Source organism: Argiope bruennichi, chromosome 10 (genome assembly GCF_947563725.1).
Source record: "Argiope bruennichi chromosome 10, qqArgBrue1.1, whole genome shotgun sequence".
Taxonomy (NCBI): Eukaryota; Metazoa; Arthropoda; class Arachnida; order Araneae; family Araneidae; genus Argiope; species Argiope bruennichi.
In genome coordinates, this window is record NC_079160.1 from 26,555,503 (window position 1) to 26,573,466 (window position 17,964).

Below are 17,964 nucleotides of genomic sequence, written 5' to 3' on the forward strand. Positions count from 1 at the left end.
ATCTGTTTAGAGGAAATCCATCTCTTCGGCTGTTCGAATATAAGTTAACACGAAAACTACAAAACGAAGAGAGCTTGATGGATAAGATTCGGTACACAGATTTAACATCTGTAACGTATGATCTGAAACCAAAAACGGGTTGACCGTCTGTCGGTCTGTTCTTTCAGAAACACGTAAAAGCGGTAACTTAAAGCGCAATGACTCAAATATATCAAATTAGGCATGAGATTTTGTGACTAGAACTGCAGTTTCGCGTTAAATCTTTGTTTCAATGTATTGAGAAAAGCGTATCTGAAACATTAATTTAATATTCTGATACTATTAAGAATTAATCGCCAAAAAACTCGGATTGACGATGATTGGATTGTATATTTAAAAAAACTGATTTGATTTAATCTTTATTTGTAAAAATATATATAGTTTATAAATATATATTTGTATAAATATACATTCAGATTTGAACATCCATATCTAAAGTTATTAATGTTCACTTTTTATTTTCTAACTCCAGTTTGTAGCAAAATTATTTTTGGTACAGCATAAAATGTTATATTTATTAAATGTAAGCCATTCAATAAAAATTTCATCTGTTAGAACACTGTTATTAACAAATTGAGAAAGCGGTACCTTAATTTAAGGAAAGAAGTAATATGATAGATATATCTAATTACATTATAAAAATTATTATTTATTTTATATGACATTTAAAAATGCAGGATCAACGGAAATAAGCTGTTCATATGCAAATATAACAAAGTCATAGACAGTTTTTCAAATAATGTCAAGCTATGTTTAATTTTTTTTTTTTGTCAAGAAACTAAATTCTGTGGTCTAATGGCTGTTAACTGTGATTCAAAAGTTATACTTTTAAGTAAATCTGAAATACTTTGCGCAATTCTTGTTTTAATCTAATAATTAAAATCCACAATAAACGAACTGGAATGATCTCTATGAAACTTTCTCGCATATTTGTTAAAAAAAAGGTATTCTTTTTTTACAGTATAAAATTGTTGACGTTGCGCAAGGCTGTGAATACTACGAGTGCTAAAATTTTTATTTTTTGTAGGACATTTAATTACTTCATATAATAGTAAAGAAAAACGGTATGTATTAACTGCATGGCAATGGAGAACATGGCATGAAGCATCAATCTTTGACTTGAATCATCCGTTTTAGCTAATCAGTCAGTGATCTTTGGCTATATTTTTAATATTAATTTTTGACATACAATAAATGCACAAATAGCAGAAAGCCGAGTACGTATTTGTAATCTCTTTTTAATGACCGATTAAAATCAAAATTTGATATAAAACTATAATTGTAGATGTAAGATCACATATTAAATTTTATTTATTAAAGTAATTTCGTTTTTGAACTATCGCATTTACATGCTTCTGCAAGTTCAGTGATGAGCTATGGATATTTATACCTTGATGTATTTGGTTCCAAATCTCACCCGTATCTATACTTTAAGTGTTAAATTTGCATACCAAATTTTATCCATCTAACTCTCTTCGCTTTGTAGTTATTGTTTAAACTTCTATTCAAACAGATAGACTTCATCTGATTGGATTTGGTTCAAAATTAGACACAAAAAAAACAAAAATAAATCTGGTGTAAAGAACTTACAACAAATTTAATCTTTTTGTTTGATCTGCTTGTGAAAGTACAAATTGACAGAAAATCAAATCAACTTCTTGACAGATGTGGTACCAAATTTGATAGCTATCTACATTGTAGATATTAAATCCGTGTACCAAATTTTATCTATCATACTCTCTTCATTTTGTAATTATCATGTTAACATATATTCGAACAGTTGTACAGAGAGACTTTCTGTGACTGAATTTTGCTCATGATTTGACAAAAATTTTTTAATTTGGTTTAAAGACCGTATACCAAATTTCATCAGTTTAGCTCAAACATTTTTGAGTTCTTGTTTTTTTTCAGACAGACATAATACCAATCGAATTCTAGGAGATCTAAGATATGGAAATTCGTCAAATTCGAAATGTTCGTCTATTAGAGTATTTTTTTTCCTGTATACTTTGTATACAGGAAAACAGAAAAGCAAAAAAGGATAGTGGTTGCAGTAAATTTCAGACTCTTCGTAATTTTCGTAGTTCATTTTTTTTCTTGTGGGGTTGATCATTCTGTTTTATCTTACACATTCTCATTAAAAAAAGAAACTTTGAATGGAAACTTTTCATTATGCTAATTTTATTCTGCATACTTTTTAAAAATTTCTAAAGAATATTTTAGATTAATTTTACACTTTATTTAATTTTTAAACTCAAATCTTTTTCATTTTGCTACTGATATTTCATACAGGCATTTTTCCCATTGATGACGAATAATGTATTTAGAATCGGCTTCTTTATTATTACTGCTTTTTCATTATTTTTTTCCCACAATTAGCTGTTAAATCAGTTGCATTTTAAATTTACTCAAATTCAAAGAATATTAGAACTTTTCAAATCCGAACTTCCTTACCGTTTTGTGAAGATCGTAATTTATCAGATGTAAATTTCATGATTTATTCAAAGAAATTTTCTCGATTCTTCAAAAAACATTAACTAGAAGGTTTAGAGATTTTAGGAATTCATTAATGCTTTTTATTTAAAATACCTATATTAATTTTAAATTGTTCAGTGGTAGGATTTTTCGAATGAGTTTTAAAGTTATAATACAAATTCAGAAAGGATAAATTATACAATTTACATTAGCATTTTAAATCTTTTGAAATGTTCAAACAAGCTTTTATATAAATATATATTTAAAAAAGTCATCTTCATTTAAAGCAACTGTAATGCGAATTCTTTGGAAAAAAAAGAAGAAGAGAAAGGTATATATGCATATATATAGATGTATTAAAAATGAGAAACAGTTAATAAAGAATAACTTTTTTTTAAATCACAAAATCAAATTCTATCTACTTTGTTGGGATATTTGTAGTATATATTCGAAATCCTACCGAGAAATCGCTTTTTTATTTTTTCTAATTTTCTTATTTTTGAGTTTAAATTTATTTATATTGTTCTCAAATTAGCATAGTTCTATCGACATAACATAACACCATCCTGCGCCCCCGGTACCTATAAAACTGAGTTATCTTAACCGGATGGAAGGAAAAGAGGAAGGTCGAAAATAATTTTACAAAAAAGATAAAAATTGATAATCAACATAAATGAAAGCTTATACTTATATTAGTTCCTTCGACAAATGTCTTATTTATTGCATTGAAACGATTAATGATTTGTGGTTTCTTTACATTCTTGTGTAAAAAGGCTTAAGTATTTTCAAAATTGCTCCAAAATTATTTAAAACATTTTTATTACATATAATTTTTACACTCATATTTTTTAAATGATTTGACTTAAAAAATTAACTGAAACATTCCCAAATAAATCTATACAGTAAAATTAATGCATAAGAAAATTATTTATTTTAAAAGATTTCTTTCCTTATTCTTACACGAAATTAAAAATTAAAATTAATATGTTTGACATATAAAGTCACCTTAAAATAAATTTATGAAATTTCTGCTATTATATTAATTTATTATTTAGTACATGTTCAATAAATTTTTACATGATTCCGCAAAATATTTCCTTTGTTGTAGGTTCTTTTTTGTAGGTACGCAATTAAACGAAGAAAAAAAAATTAAAGAATAAAAAAGCAAATAGAAATAATAATAAAATAAATCTAGAATTAACGTTTTTCTAAAAAATTTATTATGATAAGTTCAAATTTAATTATTCTAATGATTTATAGTTTTCGTAATTAAACTTTTACAACGGGGATCAGAAGGGGATTTAGTTCGAAAAATTGCTGTAAAACTTTTATGGGCAGAAAAAGTATCCTTTTTGCTGGGATCCTGTCATTCTTCGAATCATTATAGAATAACTAGCCAATTTCCGTGCGAAAGAATACATTCTCTAGTGTTCCAATCGTGATAATAATACTGCAGTCGCTCCAACCACCTAATTTAAATTTTTTCTCGTCAGAAAATATAAAGCCTGTCCAGACTTCCGTGCACTACTTTTTTTTCCTTTGGCATGCCTATCCAGGTTTTATGTGTCATTTTGTAAGCGCTTTATTCCTATTGTCCTGTTCCCATTCGTCTGAGTTTTGTTTTTAAGACTACTTTGCAATGATGAGCAATGTGCATTAATATATTCATCGCTTTATTAAATTATTGCTTTAAAGTTTAATTAAATATTCATTGCTTTATAGCACATTCATGGAAGAATTTTATTTTTATTGTTTTGTGAAGAAATGCAGTTATAAAACAACTGAATTTAAAACTTTAGTCAAAACAGATAATTTCGATAAAAATATTCAACTTTTGAATTTATTGTTTCCACTCAAATATTTATTTTTGAGGATTATATTGTTACTCTAAATGCGAATAAAACTGTAATCAAAGCAAAAGAAATTTGATTTCAGATGAGATAATATCTTATAAGTTAATTCAATGAGTTTCCGTACAAAAACATAGTTTTGATTAGTCAATTTTGAATACTCGTTTAAGTTATATGTTTAACATCTTTAAACTGCAGGTAAGGAATTAATTACTTAAATCTTTTTTAGAGCATAATTCCGGGACATCAAATAAAAAGTTTTAGGGTTATATGATAAATTGATGATGTAAAATCAAACTTCAAAAGTTCGTTAATTTGTCGTTTAATTTTTGAAATCAGGGGCGGTAAATATACTAACTAGAGATCTTTCAGGGAAAACTAAACTCAATATCATCGGATATCATTTCAGGGAAACTTTCAGGTGTTAAGCATATTTACCACTGAGCGTTAAGGGCTCAATATCATCGGATGCTCTTTGGTAAAAAATGCTTATCATTCAACTTTAGGTAGTTTAAAACAATTTCATATAGTTTTTTTAGTTACAAATCATGGAATTGCTCGGATCTCAAATTCAGTAATATCTTATATTAAAGTTTGAAGCTCATTTTGCATTTGTTAGGTTGGTGGACGGATCGCTGCTTTGTATAAAAATAAAACTGCTGCAATCTGATGCAATTTTATTGATAACATCTTAGCCACGTTTTTCGTTAAGAAATAAGCTAAAATGTCATAAACTACAGTATTCAAATAATCAATACATCAAAAACGGAGTGAAAATATGCATAAAATCATTGAGGCAGATTCCGAATTTTAAATCTCCAAGTGTATTACAGTTTTGATTTATTTTTAAAAATAAATGGTGAATTTAAATTAAATAAATTCCACAACAAATAATGATAATTAGATATAAGAATATTTTATACATAAGGAACGCAACACAGTGGTGTTTCGTTTCTGAAAACTTTTGCAGGAGTTAAAATTTAATGCCAAATGCTGGAACCTAATGTCGTTACGAAAACCCGTACATTGTCAACGGGCAATGGTAAGCATATTTACCACTTTTTAATTTAAATTATTTTTAACTATAGACAGTATATTTATGAGCTATCAAGGTAGCCCAATCAGTTTTAATCATCTGATTGTCTTGTTTATCAATATAAAATTCTTTTTTTAACCCCCATAAAAAATATTTTGCAGGTGGTTAAAATATACCCCAGAGAACTATAAAGCATTAAATGTAATATTTTTTTAGTGACACAGCATTTTATACTTTCTGATATCAGCTAAGTTGTAGTAACAGCTAATAGTAATAATAACAGCATAACAATAATAGTAAGTAACATCTTTGTAATATGCACATGTTATATTCTTTAGATTAAAAAGATATGTAGATAATAATGCAGATATTAATTTTTATGTAGTAGTATGTAGATAATAATTTTTTTTTCTCAAAAGGAACACTAATGAGATCACCATCCTATATCCTGGATTTTCAGGAGATAATCACTTTATGTGTGTGATTAAACAAGTTTGTTTTATCCTTATTTAATCAGTAAAAAACCAGTGTTTTGTACATGTTTCAAATCACCTTCATTCGTCATTCAACTTTTTTTTTAATCTGTTAGTTTTATCAGATATTCTATATAGTGATATCGTCATGAAATAAATTATCTCACACAAGTCGTATCAACTAAACATTAAGTACGAGATTTGAGCGGGTCTTACCGACCCTGGAAAGTTGAAACTTGGTTCAAAGTTTGAAATTGATTCGTAACTTGTTATAAGTTTGGGTTATAGTTAATCCTTTTCCAATCTAATTTCTCCTCTTAGGTACCATTCAAAACGGTGCACCGTTTTGACGTTTTATTTACTCATTTTTTATTATTGATTGTAAAAAAAATAATAATAATAACTACACAAGGGTAAGAAATTGAGAACAGAAGGGTACGCAGCAATAAACAAGTCTTTGTATTAGGTAAATAATCATGCACCGAATTACTTTTCCAAATGCAAAGGGTAAAAAGATACATACTCTCGTTATTTTTAAGAATGAAACAAAAATATTTTGAAAATTAAAGAATGGTAAAAATTATAGCTATGCTCGATGAAACCACTTAATTTTGAGTTAAAGAAGCATTTTGGTACAAATTTTCAATACATGGGAATTATCCTTTACAGGGATGGGAAAAAAATAAGCGGAAAGTATATGAAAATAAGGAAAAATGAAGTGAAAACATTAATAATTGAAACCATAATTCGAAAATATATATTCTATTAATAAGAAAATAAAATGGCAATTTGTAGCAAATATTAATTTTTTTCCTCACTTAATACTGCAATTAAACTGTTTATATTTAAATCTTTGTCATTCGTCGTCTCAAATCAATGCATTTAAAAGGAAATATTTATTATATAACAGAATATTAATGTTCCTACGAATATTAAAATGATTTATTGTTCATTGTACATTCAGTTTTATCGTTCCTATTTTTAGTAAGTACTTTTTGCACACCAGATTAAATGTTCTCTAAACCTTTTATTTCACATTTATATACGACAATTGCTGAGTGATTTGCTAAGATTTGCTAAATTTTAAAACAATTGGCATCGAACCCCCATTATAAATGAAAAGGGAACCGAAGTAGAAAAATCCGAATCCTTCAACCGAAATAGAAAATTAAATTTCAAATTCTGAGAATCTGAAGAAAGGAAAAATCTCAGCGAAAGCTTAGAACAATAAATCATAGAATAAACCACAGGAAATAATCCCCTCGAAACTTTCTTGCACACTTTCTAAAAAAGGTGCTATTCCTTTAGCCAATCCATAAACATTGTGTACCTTGGACAAAGGAGTAAGCGCTATAAATACTCGGGTTTTTATTTCTCGAGTCGATTCATGATTATTTTGTATTTAGTAGTATAGCGAAAAAAAAGAAAAGTATCTCTCTTTGGACACCTATTGTTCTAGAGTTTAGTTTAGCTATATTTACATCCCGTTTTAAAACAACACTGTGGTTATTATGAAATGTGTCTAGTAATTTTGAACCGAAATCAGATGAAGGGGACGACACCAGACCTAGCATCCTCCTCTCCAAACTTCCATACCACACATTTGGCCTCGATGCGGGAGGACATTTAGTCTCAATGCATGTAACGTGAACAAGACCAGCTTACAACGACGGCTCTTCGGTGGAATTGTGTATCGAACTTGGAACCCTCGGCTCACGAACAACCACGGCCTTTTTTTTTCCGAGAATGAAGTCAAAATTTGGCATATAACTATAACTTTAGTAATAAGATCCCATATCAACTTTCATTTATGTAAGACTTTGCGCTTTGATGTTGTCCCATTTACATGCATGCAAATGCACAGACCGACAGACGGACAAACTTCTGACAGATTTCATTCAAAATTTGGTGCAAATCTACACTTTAAATGTTAAAAATGTAAAATCAATTTCATCTATCTACAATTAAAGTATTGAATTTCACTCAGACAGCAGACAGTCTTCTTATGAATGGATTTCGCTCACTTGACAGAAATAAGCCAATTTCCTATAAAGATCCAAATGTCAAATTTTGTATTTTTAGATTCAAGTGTTTTTAGTTATCGCGTTCGCAGTGTAATGTGTAATTTCAAAAATGTGTTTTTCATATTGCGGCCAAAATCTGGAATTCAAATTCATTATTACTATTTTGTGTACTTTATATAAAGAAAAAGTAAAATAATAATCATAATAATAAATTCAATCCTGTTTTTTTGATAATAACTGAACCTCAATTTATTTATGAATAAACAAAAACACATTATTCTTTCTTAATCAGTTAATTCGATGCATTAAAAAAAAAACCAAAAACTTACGAAAGCGAATTTTTAATGCTTAACAAACTATAACAAAGACGGTTGCCTTTGTTTTTCCTCGCCTTCTCTGTATCCAAACATCGATGAAATCTTGGCAAAAGCTGTCATTACGGCATGAAAGAGCGTGGGAGGAAAATAGAACACCGCGGTGAGGTGAGAACAACTCAAAAAACGGATCGTCCGCCCACTCCAACGAAATTAATTCTCGTTCCGCAATTAGCACTGATTAATAACAAAACGTGCAAACAGAGGGTCAAAAGTGAAAGAAAAAAACGAGCGAAGGAGGAGTTTAAACGAGTTTAGGTGTGATATGGCAGGAGTTGAATGTGTTGAAATAAATATATTCATGACTGTGATGTATGTTTATAGCAGAAGTTACAAAATATAATAAGATGGGTTTACATCGTGTAGTTAGCAATTTAAAACAATGAATTTCAGATTATGTTTGTTTTCTTTTGTTTCTTATCATAGAATAAAATATAGTCATTAGCATAGTAAAATAGCTTTTTTGAAACTAGCCGCCTTTGATGACCAATTTGTTCGTCCAGATTATTCACTTTTTTTAAGGTTGTTAAATGATACATGTCGGATCCATATATGTTTTTTTTTAAATTCCACTTGTTATTTGATGTGACGGAAAAACATGAAGATGTTTGAAACCTATTTCTTGTTTTCTTTCATATCTTCTTTCCTATGATTAAATGGACTTTTTGGTGACATAGCGAGCCTTTCCCAGAACATTTCTAATAACATTTTTCATTTCCAATTATTAATTAACGGAGCGAAGTGTTGACTTCAAGTTTTCGGCAAATTTGAATTCAAGTCAATTTTTAGTCTTCAAAAATCACGCGATCAGATGGATAGCTGATGAAATAACGAAAAAGGTTTGAAATACACGCCAACAATGTAATCTATTGTTGGAAATTAGGCAAACAAAAAATAATTTCAAAGATTGCCAAAATTCAGGAAAAGTTCAAATTATTGTTAAATTGATATAATTAAAAAGACAATTTTTAAAAAAAATTTTTGAAATGGTAAAAAATTTATTTTTATGCGATAATATTTTCGGAAGTTATCGGGGGAAAATTCCAAAATTCAGTTTAATTTTTAATTAATAAAAATTCTTATTAAATTTAAAAAAAATCTCTCTGAGGTGCTTGTTTCCACCCTCTAGGGTATATATGTTCTAAAATTGGTAGTTATTGGTCAGGTGTGTCTGACCTGTAGACTGACAAAACTTTATTGATTATGTAACTGAATTTTTATACATTATTACATTATTTCAAATTAAAGAAATACTGTATGAAGAAAGCACTGGATTTTTTACATGCGCAATAAATTTTTATTTTTTGTTTTGAAAGCAAGCACTAAGAAGATATACCGCACGTGGGCCACTCTCTTCTAAACTAATTTTCGTAGACGTCTTGGTCTTATCTTGCTCTAACAGAAATGGTGAAGGATTTCAATTAATTCAAATTTTGATTTTCGGAGAATTGAAGACAAGAGTCATACGTATTCTATAATACGGGTAAAATATTGTCTTATTTTGAGCATAATTGTAATTGCGTTAATTAGTGCTTTAAAAGTAATTAGCCACCGCCGACATCTGCTTCTCCCGAGATTAAAGACTGCTGAACTTTTAATTAAATTAAATTCATTTCATTTTCAGATATAATAATTTATTTAGCTCCATCTGAATGACTTGATCGGTATTTTTGAATTTCAAATATTAACAAACATTGAAAAACATACACACGGTTTACAGCGCTAAATAAAGAACAAAGAATTATACCTATCATTTCACTTAAAATTTGAATTTGAAAAAGATTTTTTTTTTTCACTTTTTTTAGAGTTTAACTTTATTTGAAAGCATCAATAAAATTTCAACAATATTATTAAAAGCTTGCCTTAACCATAAATTACCTAATATGAGAAAATAAACTGTATTTTTCATATATTTTTTAAAAACGTAACAAAATGTAAAATGAAATGATTGTAGCAAAAATGTAAGTGATTTTTTTTTCTTTGAATTTTATAGCAATAAAAAATATTGTAAAAATTGCTTAAAATATTCTTAAATTAATTAACAATGTATAAAAAATACATGGCAAATAATTTGTGATCACGAAAAAGAATTTTTTTAAAAATTTTTGTAATGATGAAAAAATTACTGCAGTACTGTAATATTTTCGGAAGTCGTGACGAAAAAAATTGTTTTCTTTTTAGTTAATTAAAACTGTAATAATTTTTTTAAAAATAAATTTAATAATTTAATTAATTAAATAATTTTAATTTCGCTCTGAAATACACATTTCCATCTTCCAATGAGTATGAGTTCTAAATTTGATACTCTAAGGTCTAATTCTCTGGCCTTGCATACTGTTCGCGCAAATACACATGCATTTGTCTTGATTATTAATAGAGACTGGCTGTAATACAATCGTTGCTCGGAATAAGATATTTTTCATTATCAAAAAATAACATTTTAGTTAATTTTTCCAAAAACTTCTTTAAAGTTTTGTTTGTACTTCAATATTAGTGAGCAAATTTTTATTTTGCGAAAAAGCAAACATCTATTTGATATTAGTGCTCGAAGGAATTGCAATATATCTATTTGAATAATTTTTACTGAAAATATTATGACTCACAAAATATTTTTATTGTCTGTAGTCTTGTTTTTTAATAAAGAAACTTTTGAATTTTTTTAATGGATAAAAACTTAATTAAAATATCAAAAAATAAAACAAAAATATCAAAAAAATAAAGGAAATATATTAACTAGCATCTGAGTATCTATAAATTTCCGTATTTCAAAATGAGCTTTATCTATTGCATTATTTACTGATTTTTTTTTAAAAAAATAATTAAAATTGATGAAATAAACGCACGAAATCGATATCATTCAAGTTAAAATTTTTAATTAAGATAGTACAGTGCTCGAAAAAAGTATAAGGACAACACGTAATTGCATGAAAATATGCTTTATTTCCATTTTACCTAAATGAACTTTTTATATTTCTTACTTCTGCTGCATAATTTTGTGATAACACTTATACCACATAAAAAACATAATTTAGCTTCAAAATATTGATTTTACAAAATTTAACATTAAAGGAAATACGGAAAAAATTATAAGGACATGTTTAAAATACTTAAAAAATGTTTCAATAATCAAGAAAACTACCTTTTTTTTCAATCACTTGAAAAAGCCGAGAGGTCATAGATCCTGAAAGATCTTTTAAAATGTCCACAGATAATTTTTCGGAAGAGTCTTTGGTAGCGACGACAAGATCTTGAGTACATTGATACTGTGTGCTGTTTTTATAAACTTCTCGGGCTAGAAGTTCCCATAAGTTTTCGATTGGATTAAGATCGGGACTTCTCGCCAACCAATCAAGTAAATTTAGAGAATTAGCTTCAAACCAGAGTTTTGCACTCGTAGAAACGTGTATCGAAGCATTATCCTGCTGAAAAATATAGTCCCCTGAAGTAATTAGTGGTGCTTCAGGTAACAAACTTTCTCCTAACATATCAACATACCTGTCCGAATTCATTTTACGGTTGATAAATACAATTGGAGTGGTTCCATTTGCCGCAAAAGCGCCCCATACCATAACCGAGCCACCATCATATTGACGCCTGGAAAACACTTCTTTGGTCTTTCGCAGATCATACCAAAAATAACGAAAACCATCAGGTCCATCAAGATTGAACTTTCTTTCGTCCGAAAAAATTACATCAGCCCACTTTTGACCAAGAGAAATGTATTTTTCGGCAAAGTAAACTCTTCTTTCCTTATGATGATTTGTAAGAGGGGGGCGTGACACAAATTTCCCATAAGAAACTTGAGGATGTTTACTCAAAACATTTTGAACAGTCCTTGTTGAGCATGGTAAACTCAAATTTTGTCTAACTTCATTTGCGGCTTCTCTTTTCTCGCAAGCTCTCCTTACAATCGTTCTTTTTTGTCGACGAATGAGAATTTCTGGTCTCCCAGTTCACTTTTTCATACCATACATTCCAGGATTTTTTAGAAAATTATAAACCACCGTTTTAGATCTCTTGATTCTTTTTGAAATTTTCCATCCACTTAATCCACATTCTCGAAAAGCAACAATTTTTCCTTTTTCAGAGTCAGAAATTGAGTTCCTTTGGGCATCGTTTAAAAATTCATACTGAAAGTCGCCGAATGGGAAATTCTTTTCACAAATGAATCTTTTAACTCGGAATTGTCATTTTATGCTTTCAAATATGCAAATTTTTAAATAATTACTGGAGAAAAAGCAATGTCCTTATACTTTTTTCCGTTTTCATTTAGGTTTAAAAATTAAAATTTAAATTTTAGCAGATTTAAAATTGAAAATTTTAATTACTTTACGCATAAAATATTTTAGTTTTACTTCTATTTTTGCTGCAAAAATTTGCATACGATTCTGTAAACAATGCTTCTAGATTTGGCGATTTTTCGCGTGTCCTTATAATTTTTTTCGGGCACTGTACAAAAATATTTTTTATAGAATAATTTGCACCGAAATTGCATCTGAGAAATAGGCAAAACTAGTTGATTTCTGGTTAATTGAATATTTAATTTACTTTCTAACTTCAAAGTTTAAAAGTCGTATTTATGATTTATTATTATATAAGATATTATTTCTCTAATCTTAAAAAAATTAGTGCTCATAGTTTAGTTAAATTCAATATTGTTTAGGAGATGTTGAATATATTTGGACATTCAGTAAAATGCAATCATTCGTATTTTCTCGTTTCGCTAGATGCAGAAATGTTAACGAAATTCTATTAAGTATAGAAGAATACATGTTTAGGAGAAGAAAATTGAAGATATACAGTCAAATCCACTAGTAAACTAGTTTTATAAAATGAATATATTCACATGTTTATATGTTTATATTTATTTTTCCAGTAGGAAAAAATATTCGGATATGTATGGGAGAAGCTTGTCCATGTGTCAATTTTTTTTTAAATTCGTATATATTTTTTTTAATAAGACGAACTTAAATTATTTGAACATAATAATCCAAAAACATGCCTGAAAAATCGTTTTAAGTGATTAGTCATTATAAAAAAACAATATTGTTTCGTATCTGCCAAAAATTCTTTTGCTAAATCTGCTTTGTTCTTTTTCAAGCATCATAAGATAGTTTTGTAACATATTTTCAAAAACTGACAGATTGGAGTGGCATTACTGATGAAATGTCTTTATCGGAGTCCAGAATTACGAATCTTCGTTAATTCTCGCCAACAGAGAGTAGTTTCTAGATATTTCTGAATTTGTGCGTTATTCTTATCTATTTCGGATGATTTTTTCGAAGAGTGTTTATTTATTATGAAATTTTTAACAAACTTTGAAGAGAAATAGAAAAATGAAGAGAGAAAAATTATTTATTTGATCATTTTACTATTATGATTGAGTATTTGTTGTATGTGACTACAATAGAAAAGAAATTCTAAAAAATATTATAAAATACTTATATTTTTTAAATTTTTTGAGTAAAGTACTCTAAAAATATATTTATGAAACTAAAAATTATTTGAACAATTTTTTTTTAACTTTTGATTATATTAATCAAAAGTCAAAATTACTTCAAAATTTTGAAGAAGCATGTTTTTTTAAATTATTATTTATTATAATAATTATTATTATTTTACTATAATAAAGTCTGAAGCAAAAGTTTCTAGCTTAGAAGCTTATAAAATGATTTGTTCAAAACTTTGCAGATAACTTATTCTTGAATCTGTATTTCCGTCACTTTTTTTAAATACTGGGATTCAACTGACAAATAACATGAGAATTTCAATCATTTTTACATGATGATTCAAATGAATGATTTAATAATTTTTTGATGAATGATTTTTGAATGAGTAAAATTACTGTGGTATCTTTTTTAATGAACAAATTTCTTATTGTCTTTTCCAGGAACTGCAAAAATTTTGAAAAATTATCATACCGAATTCAAATAAACGAAATAAGCCTTAAAAATTGAAGTTTGTTAGATTTTTCGATTGAAGATTTTCACCAGAATCAATAATTTGACAAAATAACATTTAAATATGTAAAATAGCTTTAAAACTTAAAATTTTGGAAGCAGAAAAAATGTTTGAAACTTCTCAAAGAATGAACGTAGAATCAAAATTCAAATGGTTTTATAAATTTCAAATTTTCAGAACTTAAGAATAGTGAATAAAAAATATTCGCTGTTTTTGCCCAAAATTGATTTTTCAATGTAATCACATACCTCAAGAATGTTTTCACTGTTAACATTCAAACATCTTAGTTAACATTCAAACATCTTAGTGCATTCATTCATCATGAAAACGTTGGGATTCATCTATTTATTTCAAGAATAATAAATGATAGTGGAGAATTTAGATTTACGAAAAGAATTCATGTGAAGAGTGGGTTACATTTCCCTTGTGAATCACAATGTAAATGTAACTAACTGTACATGTCATTTAACTGCACGTTGTCTTATTTTGAACTGTATTTATTTGTAAAATGTGCAATGAGCTCCAAAACTAAGCGGGCACGAAGTGTTCTTGTCAGCATTCTGTGATAGCATATATATTTTACTTTTTCTCAGATAATCTAACGAGTTTTGAAGATTAAAAAAGATTTAATTATTTGTTAATTCAATTTTTTTTTTCCATTTATAAATGTTATTTGAAAAAATTATGTTCATCAAATACATTCAACAGTGAAGTAACATAATTTGTTATTCAAATTTAAAAAAAAAATTTAAATATAATCTATAATCCAGAATAACTTCCCATATTTTTAGAAATTTAACAAGTTTTAACTTTTTAGACTCGGAAAGATAATTTGATGCATAATTATTCACTTAATGCATGGAACTGCTTATTACACAAATACATGCAACAATTTTAAGTTGAGTTTCCCTGAAAAATTTATCTACATCTTTTTAACATTCTGTAGATATTTTTAGCAATTAAAATTGAAAAAAAAAATTAATAAATAAAATGTCAAAATGGACACCGTTTTGAATGATGACTGAGAGAAGATATTCGAGTGCAAACGGTCAAAATATATAATTTTTATTTATTTATTATGATAATATAGTTTTTATAATATTTTGATATTGGATAAATTGCAACGTGTGGTTCGTTTCTTTGTTTTCTGAAAACGAGACGTAAAGTTTGGAAATTGCTTAAATTTATTTAGGGAATAATGTTATGGCTATAAAATTTAAAATATGGAAAATAAATTTAAAGATTTTTTGTATGAAAACTATATATAGTTATTTATTATTCGATGAATCGATTTTGATTACTGACTTTTGAATGATGGATTTTATTTTGAAACTAGTCACAACACTTTATCTTTTAATGTTTAATTTTTATATTACTTTATATGCACTTCTTTTCAAAAGGAAATAAATAAATAAACAAACAAAACTTGCATGAAGAGAAATGGAACATAAAGTAATTGTTTTAAAATTAGGAATGAATATAATTTAACAAGTTTGATTTTTATTTAAATCAATTCTTTATCAAATTTTCTTCTGATATATGTTGATTAATAACATCATTACTTGAGTTGTGATTTTTTTATAACCTTCAGGCCCTTTCATTAATAAAAACCAATAGGAATGGTCTCCTTGAAACTGTCTCGCATATTTTCTAATAAAAACGTAATCTCCTCTCCTTCCTTGCATAAAAACTTTTGACCTTGGACAAGACCATGAAGGTCATAAATGTTCATCTTTAACAGAACTGAAATTTTTAACAGCTATTATTTCCGACGAATCAACTGATTACCAAAGGTAGATAGATAAGAAAAGAGAAAAACATTTAAAGTTTTAATTTAGCTAACATGTCAAATTACTTTCAAGCTAGCAGATAATTTTTTTTCTCTCTCTTTGATGCAGTTAAGGTTACCAGCAAAATAAACATTTAATTGCTTCTTTTTAACGTATAAAGTCATCCTAAAACAATTACAAGCTTTTGAAAAAAAAATTTAATCTTTTTTTTTAACATTTGGGGATGAAGTGCAAACCCAATATAATCTGTTCTTGAGCAATCGCGACCCCTTGGCTCCGACTAAAATCCGCCAATAAACATCTCAGCAAATATATCGGGTCTAAAAATAAACATTTAATTAGAAAGAAACAACACTATTTACAGCTCTTGAAACCCAATCTCTGTGTCTTTCCATTATCTTCCTCTCGAGGATTGTCACTCAATTCGCTGATCATCCCCCCATTACCTCTGGGCGCTGTAATAAGGCAACCGCATCGGCGGCGCCGCCAGTTCTGCGTGCCAGTCGATCAGGACGCTATCGAGGAAAACAAAAGGCACAGAGAAAGTCCAGTGCAAAAAACAATCTCCTTCACACTGTGACAAGATAACCAGTAATAGTTCGGCCCGGCGCGATCACCCATTCTCAAGTGCTGCAGGAATCCTTGCCGTGTTTGTTTCCTCTTCAGGTGAGCTTATCGGAGAGCTATCGATAACTTTTCTTATCTGGAGAGCAAAATACACACGCTTAAGAAACACACAAAAAAGCTTTTTATACATGTTATTATTATATGGATTTGTGTAGCACTTATTCGACGATCAAAAGAATACAAAAGGCATCTCGTTTTACCGGAGTTGGTTCATCGGGGCGTGATTTTTCAAGATTTTGTTGGCTGCCGAATGGAGGGTTCTTTGCTGGGTTTTTGAAGTAGTCGGTTGTGCATTTGGAGACCAAATTACGCATGCTTAACACATTGCCTAGTGCATGAATTACCTGTGATTCATATTTGCTTTCTAATGAGATTATCTGTTGTCTGCTACAATTAAGATGCAATGAAAAAGGGGGTAATCTAATTATTGATTCCAAAATCGCCTTCTTGAATCGTAGGAACGAATATTTTATGAGACATACACACACAAATTTTTTTTATACATGTTATTTTTATAGAATTGATATGGATACCGGAGTTGATTCATTGGGGATGTTTTCTTCAAAATTTTGTTAGATAGGAATGAAGGGTTCCTACCTAGGCGTTTGATGTAGCCATTTTTGCATCTGAAGAACAAATTGCATACTCTTAACACCTTTCCAATTGCGCGAAACACATATGATTCACAGTCCATTCTCTGCTACAGTTAAGATGTATCATGAAGGGATAAATCTAATTAGATAGCTGATGCCTAAATCACCTGATTGAATTGTAGTAACGGACATGTTAGGATACACATATACGATTTTTTTTACTCGTGTATATTTATATGGATTGATATCACAATGCAGTAGATGATAAAAAAAAACCATCTTAATTTACCTGAAACGGATTCAATAGGACGTAATTTTCCAGATTTTGCTGGCTAAAAAATAAAATTTCATTCCGGGTTTTCAGAATTTTTTGGTAAGAAAGAATGGCTGAACCTATAAAAAAAATTATACATTCAATTAATATACGAGTAAGAGGCACCCTCAAAATTAAGTAAATTAATACTTCTTAGTAATTCGAAGTGTATTTTGATGCGATTCTTTTAAAAATTCTATTAATACTCGAAAACAGAATAAATTTCAATAAATATTATTGCAGGGATCCGCTATTAAAGTAGGCAGGAAAAATAGTAGTAGAATCTCAGTCTTGCTTTTAAGAATGTAATCTTCATTGCAAAAAAGGTTAATTTATGAGGAATCTGCAAGCATACAGTGACTCAAAGTGAAAATGATCCACATGCATTACAAAATTTGAAATTGATTTA

General features: G+C 28.3%; 1 protein-coding gene across 1 annotated transcript in view; it reads right to left on the reverse strand.

Moving 5' to 3' along the window:
• The window catches only part of LOC129988206 (uncharacterized), a 116,962-nt gene extending 99,339 nt beyond the window's left edge, over positions 1 to 17,623 (reverse strand). Inside the window, exon 1 of the mRNA XM_056096369.1 lies at positions 17,532 to 17,623. The gene's annotated coding sequence lies outside the window, so the exon portion shown is untranslated. The remainder of the gene's footprint in view (positions 1 to 17,531) is intronic.
• Between the last annotated feature and the right edge of the window lie 341 nt (positions 17,624 to 17,964).